Source organism: Notolepis coatsorum, assembly GCF_963971535.1.
Source record: "Notolepis coatsorum genome assembly, chromosome: 12".
Taxonomy (NCBI): domain Eukaryota; kingdom Metazoa; phylum Chordata; class Actinopteri; order Aulopiformes; family Paralepididae; genus Notolepis; species Notolepis coatsorum.
In genome coordinates, this window is record NC_140176.1 from 84008993 (window position 1) to 84009536 (window position 544).

Sequence of the window (544 nt, forward strand, 5' to 3'; positions counted from 1 at the left end):
ACCAAACGCAGACTCAGAGACAGACTGGTTGTACACAAATATGCATACGGCCAAGCAACCCCAACTACCCCATAGCCAATCATTATAAAGCAGCAGGACACATAAATCCTAACTCACTCGAAATTATCGAGGTCATCCCTAAGTCTGTGAGAGGCAGAAATAGACTTAAACATCTTCTCCAAAGAGAAACATTCTGATTTGTAACCCTTAAAGCTGCAACTCTCCCGGGTCTGAATGACAATATTGACTTCTCCCTCTTTCTCTAAGAGAAGCTATAGTCTTTTTCAGGTAGTATTCCATTCTCATATGTGATGATTACTTCAAAATGAAACATACATGTATGTATACTGTGGGCATTTCTCCAAGACATATTTGTCCCACATTATAGTAGTTATAATATAGAGTATATAAAATAGAATTTATCTTCATTTTCTTTATTGGGTACCCACTTCTTTATTTATTTATGTTTTCATATGTACTTTGTAATGATATGTTCTATATTATATGTACAGTATGTTGATGTGTTGTGTGTTATATTATTAAG